The sequence below is a fragment of the Oratosquilla oratoria genome, chromosome 4, assembly GCF_046742065.1.
Source record: "Oratosquilla oratoria isolate Oo_2021 chromosome 4, ASM4674206v1, whole genome shotgun sequence".
NCBI lineage: Eukaryota > Metazoa > Arthropoda > Malacostraca > Stomatopoda > Squillidae > Oratosquilla > Oratosquilla oratoria.
The window spans coordinates 81,670,678-81,687,765 of record NC_134780.1 but is presented as its reverse complement, the minus strand read 5'-3'; the positions used below and the strand labels follow the sequence as shown (position 1 = coordinate 81,687,765).

General features: G+C 40.5%; 1 protein-coding gene and 7 non-coding genes across 8 annotated transcripts in view; 5 read left to right on the top strand and 3 right to left on the bottom strand.

The window, feature by feature from the left end:
* Positions 1-17,088, top strand: part of LOC143024572 (dynein axonemal heavy chain 7-like) — a 377,264-nt gene that overhangs the window by 99,164 nt on the left and 261,012 nt on the right. The gene's annotated exons all lie outside the window — the stretch shown is intronic.
* TRNAN-GUU (transfer RNA asparagine (anticodon GUU)) lies at positions 52-125 on the top strand. Its single transcript has one exon. It is a non-coding gene; the product is annotated as a tRNA-Asn (tRNA).
* Positions 3,808-3,881, bottom strand: TRNAI-GAU (transfer RNA isoleucine (anticodon GAU)). The gene has a single exon. It is a non-coding gene; the product is annotated as a tRNA-Ile (tRNA).
* TRNAI-GAU (transfer RNA isoleucine (anticodon GAU)) lies at positions 5,761-5,834 on the top strand. Its single transcript has one exon. It is a non-coding gene; the product is annotated as a tRNA-Ile (tRNA).
* TRNAN-GUU (transfer RNA asparagine (anticodon GUU)) lies at positions 6,058-6,131 on the bottom strand. Its single transcript has one exon. It is a non-coding gene; the product is annotated as a tRNA-Asn (tRNA).
* TRNAI-GAU (transfer RNA isoleucine (anticodon GAU)) lies at positions 8,911-8,984 on the top strand. The gene has a single exon. It is a non-coding gene; the product is annotated as a tRNA-Ile (tRNA).
* On the bottom strand, positions 9,212-9,285 carry TRNAN-GUU (transfer RNA asparagine (anticodon GUU)). Its single transcript has one exon. It is a non-coding gene; the product is annotated as a tRNA-Asn (tRNA).
* On the top strand, positions 16,936-17,009 carry TRNAN-GUU (transfer RNA asparagine (anticodon GUU)). The gene has a single exon. It is a non-coding gene; the product is annotated as a tRNA-Asn (tRNA).

Sequence of the window (17,088 nt, the reverse complement as noted above, 5' to 3'; positions counted from 1 at the left end):
ACCTGTACTTTTATCTTAAGTAATTCTTCAGAACACCTACCTTTCGGATGTGCCTCCGTGGCGCAATTGGTTAGCGCGTTCGGCTGTTAACCGAAAGGTTGGTGGTTCGAGCCCACCCGGGGGCGTAGTTTTTGTTCCAGAGGTGAAATGGAGGCGAGAAAGTGAAAACAAATATTCACGACCTCGTCGAACTCTCCCGTCACGAGTTTCGCCGTCTGGGTACCCTGTGACGTCATCAGTAAGTCTGCGAGGCACCCGACTCGCTCCAAGTACCAGGTTGAACGGTATATATGTGTGTGTGTGTGTGTGTGTGTGTGTGTGTGTGTGTGTGTGTGTGTGTGTGTGTGTGTGTGTGTGTGTGTGTGTGTGTGTGTGTGTGTGTGTGTGTGTGTGTGTGTGTGTGTGTGTGTGCGTGCGCGCGCGCGCGTATGTGTGTGTATGTTTAGGAATTCTCTCTGACCTACCTTAACACCTTTCCTAATCCAATCGATCTTTTTTTTTCGCATATCGACACCATACAACATAAGACAGACGTGCTGGCAAGACTGCGCATGTGCATGTGTGCGAGTGTATAGTGTATACTAAGGGTCTTTTCCTTTTTTATATGGGGGTTGGCCAAGTAAAACCACAAACCCATTTCATACGTATAAACCTACTTAACACCTCAACTCATCACCTCAAGGATGGTTACCCTTGGTCACTGCCATATTGCTCGTGTCGAAGGCAATGCTGTGAGATAAAGAAGTACTCTCACATCAGGGCCCAGCACGTTTACCCTCCCCGCCCCCCGCTTGATTACATGTTGGCCCCTCCTCCATCTATTAAAAAAAAGGTGGGGATGGGGGGAATAGAGCATCCATATGGGCTGCATAATCTCATTCATTAATAATCTTTATGCACGCATACCTTCTACACTTTTCCTTTCTTTACACTTTCCTCGTGCGTTGAAACTCCCTTTACGCCACACATTCACCTACTTCTCTCAAGTCTACACCATACGTTTCTGTTTTCCACATTTTTCTTTCATAGTCTTTCCTCAAACATCGTTTCCGTGTGCTCAAATCACACATGGACTAACTTTTATCCACTCTATCCGACATTTCTCTTTCTGGCCCCGTTCCTTCCTTCACGTCCACATCTCTCACATATAATCCCTAATACTTCGCAAACACCATCTAAAAACGTATTTCGACTCTTTTTTTTCTGCCTCCCTTATATTCCACGTCTCTGGTCTATACAGTGCTATGAGCACAAACACTCTTCTATACAACTTAGTCTTTGCATTGCTCCCCTAATACTTATTTCTCATCCCACTTTTCATTCCACTTGTTCACTTACTTTCTTCACTAAAATTTACCTTCAATCCGTTCACTGCCACATGCGGCCCCATTTAGTACAAAAATCCTACTTCCTCTTCTACTGTAAACCGACTTATCACCATTGTCACTAATTGTACACAATCGGCGCATTTGATCTCACAATTTTCCTCTTTTTCAAATTTAGTCACTAGCTGTTTCAGTCTATCCTTAGAAACAGCCACAACCTGAGTTTTATCCACAAAATCAAGAACTCACCTCCCACGTCCCTCTACCCTCACTCACCAAATATATACCTAGATCTCATTCTCATATCAGCTCCCATAACCAACAGAATAACAATGGCGAAATCGGACAATAATGACCCAATAATCCCTCATTCACCTTAGACCATTCAGTACCTCTCCATTACAAACCCTCCGCATGCCCTATTACATATGTTATATACAACCATATGTGTGTGTGTGTGTGTGTGTGTGTGTGTGTGTGTGTGCGTGTGTATGTACACACATAAACACTGTCATACACTTTCTCCAAGTCAATGAATAATACACCCAACCTAGGAAATAAAAGGTTCCTGTCTTCCTCTCCTAAACCCACTATGCTCTTCCCAAGTAACCTAGTTCCCCTCCTAGTCCTCTTAATTAACACACACGCCCATACACCTTTCCGACACGATTCAACAGACTGATCCCTCTAAGGACCATTTACAGTCAAACGGTTTGTCAAACCCGATTGTCCGAACGATTTGTCAAGAGGTGTGAAGATCTGTCAGTCAAACCAAACGTACACCCAACCATCCAATCTTGGTGTGATTCGTGCAGTTAAGCAAACATACCTCTTGACCAAGATATATTAACTGCTATTCGTTTAGCGGTGGCATTAAGGAAAAAGAAAAGATTGAAGTGGACGAAGAACTGGTTAATTAATGAGACCAAAATTCACATACCAACTTGCTTGTCGATTTAAAATTAGAGCCGGATAATCCCTTATTTTTAGTTATTCTATTAGCACATGCCTTCGATTCCGCCTTCCATAAAGCTGGATGTCCTTTATATTTGTGGATAAATTGCAATAACACCTTCCTCCCATGCCTCTTTCCATTATATTCCTCCATATCCATACTTCCGACAGATGTAATTGTGTCCACTTCAAGGTGTGAATGACTACTGAGGTTTGACATTTGACCGCCGTTCTTACGATCGAACTGTTTGTAGATGACGTCATGTTATTTGCAGGCGTTCCACAAAAGTCAGACTCGGCCAAACTTGCTTCATACCATTTGACAAACGTGACTGACAACCAAATACCTGATTCACATGGTCAAACATAACTTCAAACACGTGTTTGACAAACAGTTTGACCGTGTAAATGGCCCTAAGACTACATCTACATCCCTTGTATATTGGAAATATACATGCACTCCTCATTTACACCAGAATACACTTTATTTTCAGCCACACATTAAAAAATATCACCAGCTATTCCATTATATACTCCTTTTCAGGCATTCCGCATGGCAATCATCCAACCCTTTCGAGCTTTACCTCTTTCAATGATACTTGTATCACCTGATAATCCATGTGAACAAGTTGCATAAACACGGCAAAGGAAACATGGACTGGAAGTGAAGCGTTTATTCCTGACGTTTCATCTATGGGCTTTCTCAAAGGAATGAGCATCCTGGATACGTGCAGAGTTTATACACAAGCTCGCATACCTCATTGAGCCGCAAAGCATGTATATAAACTATGCACGTATCCAGTATGCTCATTATCCTTTGAGAAAGTCAATAGACGAAACGTCAGGAATAAACGCTTCACTTCCAGTCCATGTTTCCTTTGCCGTGCTGGTATCACCTCTTTTGCTATAACCTTATCATACTCCCTTTCCACGTTCTCCTGACACCCATTGCCACAATCAACCCCCCCCCACCCTTTTCAATCAAATTCTCGCGGGCAGCATTAGCTGCCTGACGCACGATGATGTATCACAATACTCGCATTATAAAATATAGTTACAGCTGTATGACTCGTTCTCTTTCACTCTGAATGTTAATAACCACAGTAATTATGATCAGGCCAGTTCACAGAATATGGAGATCACTACAACAAAATAAATATAATCAAGACACCGACGTCCTCATTTACCCACTCGTTCCTAATGACACCTACGTCGGCGTCATCATACCGAGGGGGCTATCCTCCTCTACATTCAACTTTAAAGACTCTGCCCACCTTCCTTGCAATGCCTTCACATTCAGTAACTGTCCATTTGCTCCCTTTATCCTCTTCTCTCTACTCAATTTAGTTCGCATTTTTTTCACTTTCAAAACACCTTTTAATTTTCAAAATTATCCGTCATACACCCACGTCTCAGATCTGCTCCTCCCTTGGTCTCCCTTACTTTGCGTTTTGTTTCCATCCATTTAACTCTAAACCTACATTATTCTCACGATTAGAGAAGTACCTTCTACGAATTAAAGGTTTAATGGCCTGCATGTGGGTCGAACCCACGACCTCCGCGTTATCAGCACGGCGCTCTAACCAACTGAACTAACGGGCCGTTGAATATATATATATATATATATATATATATATATATATATATATATATAGAAATACCTGCAAACAAATATATCTTGGGCGAAACATAAAGCATCAAAATTATCGGGAAACAACGGAGATGACTAACACAGCCGAAATGAGGATAAATGAATAACCTATAATCCCTTTGATATCGACGGGGAGTCATGGAGTAACACAGACTGGCGGGAACCAAATCAAAAAGCCAAACACTCCTCATTCTGGAGGGAGTTTAAAGAAAATTATTAGCGGTAAGGCATTGCTAGAATGAGCAAATCGGAAACCACCATTGTGACTGGAACGGGAAAAGATATTTTCAAGAATTTCAAGATGTAATCACTTAAAGCGTTGCCATTGGTGAGCCAATACATCAACGTCCGCAATTGTTAGATCCCTGTGTATTTTCAGTTTGCCATCATCAATATATATATATATATATATATATATATATATATATATATATATGTATATATATATATATATATATATATATATATATATATATATATATATATAGTTTGGAATAAATTTGACACTTTTCCGGAAAGGGAAAAAAAAAAAAAAAAGTCACATCTTGGCCAAAAGTTGGTGTATTCTCAAAATCCAAAGTGCATCTCTTAGAGGATCTTTCGCCAAATACAGCTCACTCAAAGAAGCTGCCCTGAGCCTCCACCACGGCCTCCAGGCGGGACCTGAACCTGCAGCACGCGGCCTTCACGGTGTCCTTCGAGAGACGCCTGAACACCAGTTTGATCCTGGCAATCAGCTCGTCCTTGGTGTTGCAGGCGGTACGATTGGTGCTTTTTCAACTGCGCCCCACACATATTTGTCCATGGGGTTGCAATCAGACGAGTTGGGGGGGGGGCAGATGTTGGGACTGGTGAAGTTGTAGAAGTTCTCAGCCACTCCTGGATTTTCCCAGAGGTGTGACACAGAGCTGAGTCCTGCTGCCATACATATGTTCTTCCCGCAGCCAACCTTTCCACCCAGCGTTTGACAACAGTGGACAGCAACTCAATATAGCCATCTGAAGTGAGTCAGAGTCCCTCTTCAAAGATGTGGGGCGGCATAACGTGGCCTTCACTGGAAACACACCCAAAGACCATCACAACTTGAGGAAACTTGGTCTTCATGAAGCTCGGGACTGCAGGCTAGCCACCTGTTGTTCTGCGCGTTGTGCAACTGGTCCCGGCAGAAGTTCTTCTCGTCTGAGAAGAACCAGAGTATCCCGGCTCTACTGTGTGTTTGACCTTGTTTAGTTTCTTGGCTTTCGTAAGGCGGTTCTCTTGGGCCTTGGCGGTGAGTAGTTGGCTCTTGCGCCTCTTGTATGAGGAGTAGCGAAGATCCTCGTTCAGTTTTATTCATATTCGCCACTCCAACGCCAATCTCTCTCACCAAAGTCCGCATTGCCTTGCCTGGATCGTGCAGTTGTTGTTGTTTTCTGTTTCTCGACGAATTTCATTGTACGGATAGAGTCAGAACGCTCGTTATGATCCTTCCTGCTAGCCACTGGTTCCACATCTCCATCACAATTCTCCAGCTCACATTTCACGGCCTTCACAGTATTCAAGGAGTATTGAGCTGCAAGATTTCCGAATTTTTTAATCCGGCGCGAATCATCATGACGCACGTCACTCTTCCAATATTCCGGTGTTTTCCAGTCGTCCATGCTCTCTAGCTCTCACACCCACCAATAGTATACAGAATCAGCTTCCAGTTGCACTTTACCGCTATTAAAGCCTTCGAATGGTTCCGAAATGACGGATCAAAAAATTATCAAATTTATCCCGAACACCCTGTATATACATACACACTTCACTTTTCATAAACTTGTTCAATCATTGCTTTTGACCTTCAGCGGCCCGTTAGCTCAGTTGGTTAGAGCGCCGTGCTGATAACGCGGAGGTCGTGGGTTCGACCCCCATGCGGGCCACATGATCTTTAATTTAAACGATTGCTGCATTCCTATTTGAAAATGAGATAATGCTTCCCTGCATATCCTAAGGTTCATCAGACTGGCACGCGGAGCGAGTCTGGCTCTTCGTAAGTCTTCCGGTGATGTCAGAGGTGGTCTTCGAGACAAATGCCCAAAGTCTGAGGAAACTGATCTTCGGTTACATTCCTAAGGCCTCATTGTAATAGCAGAAGAAAAGCTGCGCCCCCGGGTGGGCTCGAACCACCAACCTTTCGGTTAACAGCCGAACGCGCTAACCGATTGCGCCACGGAGGCACATCCGATGTGGTTTCTAATTACGAGTAAACCAAACATGAAACGCGTTTTAACACAACTAAGTAACTAAGGATAAAACTTGGAAACACTTCTCTATCACATACGTTTTCCTGGCATCCCTAACTGCCACAATAACACCCTAACCTCCTCTACTTTCAGTAAATCCCTAAAATATTCTATCAATCATCCTCTTACAACCTTCATTTTTATTAATACATTTACACCCTTTAGTTTCTGACTTGCCTCCCTCACTACCTTCACTTATTTCCATTACATATTTTTCTTTTCAAAATTATCCGTCACTTATCTCTCCTCTTGATCTCCCTTACCTTCAGTTTTGTTTCCATCCTCTTTATTTTGTACCTCTAACATGCTTCTCCATTTCTTCTTTGCAAGCAATCTTAACATGATCTCTTCTTTTCTGCCACCATCGCCCTCACCTATCCATCCTATCATTCACTGTCACCCCTTGTGTTCCTTCTCATCCTCCTTTTCCAACATACCATCTTTGCGAACTTTGGCACTTCTTCCTTGAAACTTTCCCATTATTTATCTTTTTTCTCTCCATTCATTCACTACACCCTACACTTCTCTAAGTTTCGCCTAGTATGCATTCTCACTCACCTTCTCATTTAACTTATTCATTCCCACACCTCTTTATCTATCTCAATTTTCTTTCTATCCACTAGTTTACGTTCTTAATTTTCCTTCTACCATTCACCGATATGACATTACATAGTCCTCTTCCCTGGACACGTTTACGGCCGGATCTCTTCCAATCCTCCTTTTGGGGACCACTACATAGTCATTAGCACACTCTTGACTACCCTCTCACCCTGTCCCACGTACACTTATGATTGTCTCTCTTAGCATTGCACTCGCTATAATTTTTATCAATAGATATACTCAACATTTCCGTTTTAGTGCTTTACTACCACCTAACACCTCCCTATTTCTACATCTCTCAGCTAATCTACTCTGGCAATAAGCTTTCGAACACTTTTAATATTTCTACCAAAAACTTCCAACACAAACACTTGAATCGATCCAAAACGGTCCCCTCATTTCTTCACTTTTCTCACTACCAAGGTCACATGCTCTCTCTAAAGTTCACAATCTCCATCTCAATTTCAACTTCGCCCACAATGTCCTCGATGACACTTCTCCCTACTTTACCACGGACTTATCTATTCATTTTCTAACACTGCTACTCCTCTACCTCGACCGCTCGCCACTATAGATGTGATAACCACTGAGCTCCGAAATTCCAACTTAATGGTAAAGAATAGGTTCAAGGGGAGAGCAATATCAACATAAGTAATATATAACATTTCAAAATTCCTTTCTGAAGAAATTTTACTCTAACACATATGTATGGATCTGGTCCGCAGGGGGGGGGGGGGAGGGCTGTTGTACTGTTGTACTGACTGCATGATCAATACCCTAGTATGGTGTTGAGTACGTGAAAGCAAAACTAAAAAGGGGGGGATCACACTAAATACTAACTGCACGACAATGGTCTACGGCTGTCAGGACAAATTTAACCTGGGTTCAGGGAGAGAGAGAGAAAAAAAAAAAAAAAAAAAAAAAAAAAAAAAAAAAAAATTATATATATATATAATATATATACACATATATATACATAAATATATATATAAACAAAAATATACATATATAATATATATATATATATTATATAAACAACGTCAATGGAAGAGGTTGTTGAATGTAATACATTGTGAAAAATTAAGACTTACTTTGGTAAATACTTTTTTTATTTAAGCTCTTTATGAATCCTAAAGGTGTCCTGTCGGCATGTTTTATCACTGTCTTTTTGTAACTGGGTGAAATTTGCTCCCTGTTGTACTGACTGCATGATCAATACCCTAGTATGGTGATGCGTACGTGAAATCAAAACTGAAAGGGGGGGGGGTATACTAAATACTAACTGCACGACAATGGCCTACGGCTGTTAGGACATAAATCTAACCTGGGTTCAGGAAATATATATATATAAAACAACGTCGTTAATGGAAGAGGTTGTTGAATGTAATACTTTGTGAAAAATTAAGACTTACTTTGGTAAACACCGTTTTTATAGCTCTTTATGGATCCTAAAGGTCTCCTGTCGACATGTTTTATCACGATCTTTTTGTAAATGGATGAAATTTGTTCAGTTGAACACAAACCCTTCTTGAAAAATTTGATATTTTTCTCCATATCAATTAATGAAATTAAACAAAAAAATCACAAGTAATCCTAAGAAACCTGTACAATAACCAGTTCCAAGTCGTTTGTCTGTCTAATTTCTTTTCGACCCAACGCTTACCTTTACGATGTGCCTAGCTTAGGTAAAGCACATTTCGGGCCACGCCGCCGGGCACGACAGATCCTTTAACCAGTTCGCTATCGAGGAACAATGAAAATGGGTAGCGGCTTGTTTTAAGACAGGTTTTAATAAGTACGATATCTATGGGGTGGCACAAAGATACAATAGCATGACAGCAACCACGGGGGTTATTCTTCATTTGGGAGAGTACTGAAGAAATTCCTTGATGGTAAGGTATTGCTTGAACGAGCTAAGTCGAAATTCGCCATTACGACTGGGCGCACAGGAAAATACGATCAAAAGATTTGACCGCGTAAAGCGTTGCTATTGTTGAATTAATTCATAATTGTCCGCGACCTTTAGGTTCCTCTGTATTTTCTTAATCACCTTGATTTCAAACGTATTTTACTTGAAGATGAACTTGTTTTATTATTGCTCTTGACCTTCAGCGGCCCGTTAGCTCAGTTGGTTAGAGCGCCGTGCTGATAACGCGGAGGTCGTGGGTTCGACCCCCATGCGGGCCATATGACCTTTAACCTAATATAGATACAATATTACTATTTGAAAAAAGGAATAAATAACCGCTGCTTAACCTATGGTTCATCAGAGTGGCACGTGGAGAGTCTAGCACCTCGAACGTCTTCCGATGACGTCAGTGAAGCCTACTCAGCGAGATGCATGGTTAAAGTCTGAGGAATTGTATCTCCTGTTTTTATTCGTTGACCTTATTGCAATTGCAAAGGAAAAATTGCGCCCCCGGGTGGGCTCGAACCACCAACCTTTCGGTTAACAGCCGAACGCGCTAACCGATTGCGCCACGGAGGCAGATATGAGTTCCAGATAATGAGTACAACAAAGAGAAAACAAATTTTAACACCTGCGTATTTAAAGACAAGACATTACTTATTTTCCCATCTACTATACATTGATCCGACAATCTACTGTTTTCTACCCTGAGTACAGAACTCCTTCAATTCCCCTTTTGGGCACCACTACATGGTCCATTAGCGCCCTCTTGACTACTCTCCTACCCACCACCCTTGTCCACGCATACTTATGCTTGTTTCTCTTCTTAAAATCAATGTTCGTTATCATACCCGTCCCAACATATATCTCCCACTTCTATTTAGATTTTTCAGTCACTTATTACCTCCATACTACATCTCTCAACGAATCTACTCAACATTAAGATCCCCCACCACCACTAGTTTTACATTTCTCCCATTTTTTTTTTTTTTTAATAATTCCAAAAACACTTCCCTCAACTCATCATTTCTCACTACAAGGTCTGTATGCACTCACAAAACCCTATAACCCCCATCTTAGTTTCGCCATCATCGACAATGTCTTAGATGACCGTTCTCACCCACCTATCTCATCATTTGCCAATAAAACCACTACTTCCCTACATTTTTCTCATCCCTGATACCTTGATCACCACGCTCCCAAACTTAAACTAACTGTAGGTTCCAAATGTTCAAGGGGATAGCACAAGTATAAACATACCTCATCCTTTCTTTCCGAGTAGTTTCACTCTAATATAGACAAATGTGTGAATCTGGTCCGTTGATGCATCCCATAAATTTTTTAAAAGTACTGACTGCATGGTCAACTCCAGTACAGGGATGCTTACGTGACATGAAAATCGATCATATTTTCATATTAAATACAAACTGGATGGCAAATAATGGCCTATGGAAATCAGGATGTAAATTTAATCTGGAAGTAGGTAGAAACACTTATACCATCTGCGTCATTATTAAATGGAACAAGTTATCATCCAAGGTATGTTTTATATTTGTAATTCATTGTATATCTAATAATAAGCCTGTCTGATGACCGGTTCAAATTCGACCTGACGCTTATCTTTACGACGTGACAACACTAGTTCTGATTTAGCTCACGCCAAGATAGGTTAAAGATTTTATTATTGAAAGGGTAAAATAATTAAAATAGTTCACGATGGTTTTAAAATGTTAGACCCCTCTGTATTTTCATTGGATTAGACATTTTATTTTACTTATTTGTTTTCATTTTACTCGGTCTAGATGAACTCGTTTTATCATTGGCCTTGACCTTCAGCGACCCGTTAGCTCAATTAGAATCCGTTAGAATGTTATGCTGATACCGCGGAGATGGGTTCGGCCGGGCCACATGACCTTTAAATTATATATATGCAATATATTTGAAAACAATCGAGGGAGCCTATCTATTTTTAAACCAAGATACTGTATAGCAAAATGGAAGGATACATGGATCATATGGTAGCAGAATACTAATGCGGTTTTAGAGGAGAGATCAACAACGGACCATTTTTTTGTTACAAGGCAATTCATAGAAAAGTACTGGGAAGATGATAGGAAACAACGACACCTGTTCATTGATTTCCAGCAGGCTTACGATTGAGTGAGCAGAACATTTTTATGGAAAAAAATGAAAGAATTTGGAATACCAAATAAGTACATTAGATTAACAAGAGCATGTTATGAAAACACAACTAGCGTAGTAAGATGTGATAGTAAAACTACCTCGTCTTCTTACATAGATGGATGCATGCTCTCACCTCGTTATTCAATATGGCAATGGAAAAATCAACCAGAGATATTGTGAACTGGAGGGATAAAGCAATAAAATTTAAAGGAACAATTAACGTATGCAGAGGAAAGTGTTGGACTGAAGATCAATGAGAGTAAGACAAAGGTAATAAAGATATCAAGAGAACGCGATTTGCCAGGTTCCGGGGATGGCCATAGAGAGTGTTCAAGTTTTGAAGTATCTAAAGGTAAGTGTGACCATTGACGGAAGAATGAAACGGGAAGTGGATGCCAGAATTGGAACAGGAAATCGATGTTACGTCAGTCTAATATAAATGTTTAAGAAAAGGTCAATATCAAGAACAACAAAACTGAGATTATAAAAGTCACCAGTGAAATGAATTGCAGGCTGGCAAAACATTGTAAGGCCAATGGATGGGCATTTGTCGACAACTGGGACCGCTTTTACGGTAAGAATCAACTATATACAAGGGACGGGGTGCACTTGTCACTCAGAGGATTTCGGCTCCTTGCTGAATTCCTTGAGTGAGAATTAGGCATCCTACATTTTTTTTTTTTTTTTCGGGTAGATTACGTGAGTGTAGAGGGGGGGGGGGAAGTATCGGAATATAGTTTGGGCAATTGAAATAACTTAGAAATGGACTGTGAAAAGAATCACCAAAGCAGGTGGAGAAAAGATAAACTTAAAAGTTTACTATACAAATAGCAGAAGCATAATTAACAAAATTGATTTGCTGCGAGGTAAAGCATGCGTAGAGAATTTCGATATTATAGCTATTACTGAATCCTGGATCAACATGGCTGATGAACATTTCCTTCCGGAAATCGAAATAGAAGGATATAGTTTTTTTTCACAAGGATAGGGTTGGCAGGAGTGGGGGAGGTGTAGCATTTTTCGTTAAAAATACAATAAACTGTATTATCAACAATTCTATTTAGGAAGAGGACTGTACGGAATCTATTTGGGTAGAGATTATAGGCAAGAATAAGAAAGTTACCATTGGCATCTTGTATAGACCTCCTAACCTCAGCATTGAGCAGACTGATCCCCTGATTCATGAAATTCACAGAGCGTCCCAGTACAAAAACGTTGTGATCATGGGAGATTTTAATTATAGAAACATTGACTGGGAAACTTTGATGGATCAGGAAACAAAGAAATTCAAGATGTGGTGCAGGATAATTTCCTAAAACAAGTGATTACCGATCCTACGCGGGGAGAAAATACCCTAGACTTTTAACTAATAATGAACACCTAATGATCAACGTAAAAGTGGGAGATAGTCTAGGCTCTAGCTATCATCATAAATAAGATTTAATATTAATTGGGAAGAATTAAAAAGTACGAATAACCTCCAAATGCCAGACTTCAGGAGAGCAAACTTTGACGATATAAAAACCTATTTGAAATTGAATATGAAATGTTATACGGACGTTTCGCACATTGTCGACGGGGGGGGGGGGTCAGGTCTCGGTACTTGACCAGGGGTCGGGTCACGGAGGGTAATATGAATACCTTGAGTCAAGTCACTTGGGGGCAGGGGCTCAGACAGGACAGCGATTTAGATGAAATGTATAGCAATCTAACTGATCTAGTTATTAATGCACAAAATACATCCCCCAGAAGTCAACACGGAAAAATAGTAATACTTCCAAATGGATGACGGGCAGATTCAAACACGAGATCGGAATGAAAAGAGGACTTTACGTAAAAATAAAAACGGGGAATCACACCTTGAATCAAGATATAACGAAATGGCACAGCTGGTTAAAAAGAATACACGTACAGCGAAACACAATGATGAAATTAAGGTTGCCAGTCAAGCAAGATCCAACCCAAGGGGTTTCTATCATCTCTATAGAACATAAAATAAAGAAAGAATAGGACCAATGAAAAATGTCATGATAGAATCGGAGGAAAAATGAGTGAGGAGTTTAACAATTATTTTCTATCAGTGTTTACTAATGAGATTTTAGATAAAGTACCTGACTGCGATCCGATTTTCTGAGGGGATGAAGAAAGTAGTCTAATATCAGCATTAGTAAAGAAGTAGTCAAGCAGATTGAACGACTTAAAAACTACAAAATCCCCGGGTCCAGACGAAATTTTTCCGAGAATGGTTAAGGAGTGTAAATTTGAAATCTGCGACCAGTTATCTGAAATGTTTAATAAATCAGTAGACACTGATTTTGTGCCAACTGCTTGGAGGCAGGCAAACGTTGTTCCTGTTTTTAAGGAGATAGATAGTCTATATGCAACTGGCCAATCAGTTTGACATCGGTTATAGGTAGAATGCTTGAATCGGTAATAGTAAATAGACTCAGAGAACACATCGAAAGGCATCATTTAATTCGTGATTCACAGCAGGTTTACTCGAAGGGTAAGTCATGTGATTAATCTTCTATCCTTTTACACTAAAGTATATAAAGCGTCAGATAACAATGGTAATTACGATGTTATTTACCTTGACTTTAGCAAAGCGTTCGACAAGGTGCCACACCAGAGACTACTAAATAAAATCAAACCCCATGCCAAAGGAGGAAAAGTGTTAGAATGGATTAGAGTTTGGATTAGTAACAGAAATCAGCGGATCACCATAAATGGAGTAAAATCTACGTGGGGCAATGTTACTAGTGGGGTCCCCCAGTGCTCGGTTTTGGGTCCCTTGTTGTTCATTATGTACATAAACGGCTTAGACGGTGAGATAAATAGTGATGTTTGTAAGTTTGCGGACGACACTAAAATGGGACGCCTAATTAGGTCAGGAGACGACGCAGAGATTCTGCAGGATGATCTTAACAAATTGTTCACATGGTCGGTGAAATGGCAAATGAACTTCAATATCTCTAAGTGTAGCGTGTTAAACGTAGGGCTACACAACCCCGAAAATATATACAGCTTAGATAACACGCTTTTACAGAAAACTGAGTGCGAGAGAGACTTGGGAGTTCTATTGAGTCCGGAACTTAAAACCAGGAAACAGTGCATTAGCGCCAGGGATAAACCTAACAGACCATTAGGTTCCATTGCTAGGACGGTAACGAATAGAAGTGCAGAGATAATTATTAAACTCTATCTACCGATAGTTAGACCCATCCTTGAGTATGCGGTACGGTTTTGCTCTCCGTCCTACAGAATGGACATCAATTCACTAGAATCAGTACAGAGAAGAATGACCAAAATGATACATGGACTCAGAAATTTGCCTTACAAATAGAGGCTTAGGCACCTTAACTTACACTCTTTGGAAAGACGGTGCAGGGTGATCTAATAGAGGTGTTCAAGTGGATCAAAGGTTTTAACAAGGGTGATGCAAACAAGGTCATCATATTAAAACAGGGCAGGACTCGCAGTAATGGTTGTAAACTGGACAAATTTAGATTTAAGATGGAAATAGGCAAGAATTGGTTTACTAATAGGGTGGTCGATGAATGGAATAAACTTAGTAACCATGTAGTAAGCGCTGAAACTATCAGTTGGTTTAAGAAACGATTAGACAACTTTATGGATGGGGATGATAGGTGGTGATGGATATGGCGCTGCCTAGTGTAGGCCTTATTGTCTCTTGCAGTCTCTTTCATTCTTATGTTATGTTCTTATGAAACTATTGATGTTGTACGGCAGTGAAACATAGGCCCTTACGAAAGCTATGATGAATAAAATTTAATTTCTTTAAAACAGAATCTAACGGAGAATTTCTGAACTTGCGCGTGACAGCTAAAGCCAGGAATGAGGAATATGACATAACTAGGAAATAAGAGAACAAACAAAACAACCCCACAACAAAAATATGATCAGATTAAAACGATTTTTATGGGCGGGACATGTTGCAATAATGCAAGAAGACAGGTGACTGAAGAAAGTATTCAATAGTAAGAGTCATGGACGACGGCCACTAGGACGACCTAGAAAAGACTGAGGGGGTGTGTTGATGTGCAGATATGCGGAATGGAACCAAAAGAATGGAAGGTGGCACAACACCGACAGACATGGCGAGACGTTTCAAAAACAGTTATGGATCACCAAGTGCCCCGAAGACCAGCGGAGTAAGAGTAATACCTATTTGAAAAATATTGTCCTCGGCATATCCACTCAAATGTTTAGGTTAGAGTAAACTCTCTTCTCACAAAGGAGTGATGAGATGCTATTATACGAATACTATACCCTTAACCTATTCTTTGTCACGTTTGATTAGTTGGGATTTGGGAATTCGGTGATTAGGTTGTCAGGAATGGCGTTGGGGCAAGGGTGGGAAGTAGTACTACTGGTAAATGACGAAACAGGTGGGTGATGGAAGTCATGAAGGACGTTGTGGGGGATGATGTAATTCAGTTGGAAAATATGGGCTTTTGTGAATTCATACGGCCTTGGCTGTGAACAAAGTGAAGAGCTGCAGGAAGATTTTTAAATTTATTTATACGTGGAATTTGGGAAATGTAAAATTAGTTGTGTTGGGGAATCCTGATGCCAGAATTGATTAGCGAGATGTTGTAGTATGGAGATGCATAATGAAGTGGAAATGATAGTGCACACATGAAGGAGACGAGCATAAGTATATGTGGGCCAGGGTGATGACTGAGAAGGTAGTCAAAAGGGCAGTAATGGACTATGTGGTGATACTCAAAAGAATTGGAAGAATTCGGGGCGTCAATATATTCAGGGGAGAGGGCAATGGATTCTCAGATCAAAATATGATAAAATGAAAACTAAGAGTGGAGGTTAAGTGGAGGGGAGAAGAAATTGAGGGAGATGGAGAAGCGGTGGTGAGTACAATTAAATAAAAAGTAATACAGAAAGCACACGAGGTTAAACTGAGAGAATAGGGGAGAAGAAAAAGGAGAAAAAGAATAGAGGAAAAATGGGGAAGTTTCAGGGAGGAAGTGCCATACTGCGGAAAGACGGCAAGTGGGATGAGGAGGATCAGAGAGAACACAAGGGGAGAGAGCGAATGGTGGGATGAGGTAAGAGCAATGATGGAAAAGAAACAAGCATATAAAGACTGACTGCAAAGAAGAAAAGGAAAAGAAAGTACAGAATAGAGTGGAAGCGAAACGGAAAGTGAGGGAGGTCAAGAGGAGAGTGGATGTACAGTGGGTTGTTTGAAGGATAATTTTGAAAACAACAAAAATATGTTTTGGAAGTGATAACACTGAGAGGGCAGGGGAGAGTGGGACAGAGAAAATAAAGTGTGCAAATGGACTAATATGAAAGCGAGGGCTGTAATGGGAAAATTGGTAGATTATTTCAGGGGTTTCCTCAACGTAGATAGGCAGGGTTTGGTTGTGGTAGAAGGTGAAATCTGGGAAATGTCTGTGAGAGGAGAATTATGGGGCTGTAGGAAAAGTGGAGTTAGAAGGAGCACTGAAGGAAATGGAAGCTGGTATGGTACCTTTGTTAGATTGTTGTCACGCAAGGAAGTGTTTGTAAATGGATGCGGAAATGGCGCGGCCCGAAGGAACCTTCATACCTACTCCATGTATTGTAAATATCGGACTGATCGACATATAATGAAATGATGGTGACTAACGTAGCCCTCGGTTTCGGTAGCAGTGGAGGTGTATTCTACTGCATTACCCCTGACCTGAGTGATGTTGTGTATGGCCATTCGTCCACATGCTACTAAGATCGAGGGACAACGAATGGGTCTGGTTATGGGAAGGGTTAGGGTGTGTTTTCTTTGACTCAGACACCGCATATATATATACATACATATATATAATATATATATATATATATTATATATACTGTATATATTATATATATATATATATACATATATATATATATATATATATATATATATATATATATATATATATATAATATGTACTAAGGACTTTCAGTCTCATCCCCAGTTACTCAGTCATGTTGAAAGACATCCCTGCTTGGTGTACTCATAACAAAAAAAGACTAGGATGTGCCTCCGTGGCGCAATCGGTTAGCGCGTTCGGCTGTTAACCGAAAGGTTGGTGGTTCGAGCCCACCCGGGGGCGTAGATTTTCTTCTGAAACAATAGAGGTCAACGAAATGAAATCGGAGATCTATTTCCTCAGACTTTGGCCATGCGTCTCG